This window comes from Octopus bimaculoides, chromosome 13 (genome assembly GCF_001194135.2).
Source record: "Octopus bimaculoides isolate UCB-OBI-ISO-001 chromosome 13, ASM119413v2, whole genome shotgun sequence".
NCBI lineage: Eukaryota > Metazoa > Mollusca > Cephalopoda > Octopoda > Octopodidae > Octopus > Octopus bimaculoides.
The window spans coordinates 19,141,661-19,142,239 of NC_068993.1; positions in this window are offsets into that span (position 1 = coordinate 19,141,661).

Genomic DNA, 579 nt, shown 5'->3' on the forward strand with positions numbered 1-579 from the left:
CACACACACACACACACACACACACACACACACACACACACACACATATATATATCTACAGGCGCAGGTGTGGTAAGTAGTTTGCTTCCCAACTACATGGATCCAGGTTCATTCTCTCTGTATGGCACCTTGGATAAGTGGCATCTATTATAGCCGCGTATCGACCAAAACCTTCTGAGTAGGGAAACTGAAAGACGGCAGTCACATATGTGCATATGCATATATATGCATACGCACATATGCGAATATGCATATATATGCACACACACACATACATACATACACACAAACATATAAATATACATGTTGTGTTGTATGTGCAATTTTTGTTAAACTATCTGTTGCTCAACACTCTATTTCATGACCGCCAGTTCTGAACGAAACAAGAAGCAATGAAACAAACTTACATACAACGTATGTTGACACACAGAGACACAGACACATGAGCGCGTGCAAACACGCGTACACAATTGTACGTATATGCGTACGTAGAAAGTGTGTATATATTGATAAATGTTTTCATGTACTTATTTATGTGTGTGTTTGTGTGTGTGTATATGTGTATATATATATATATAT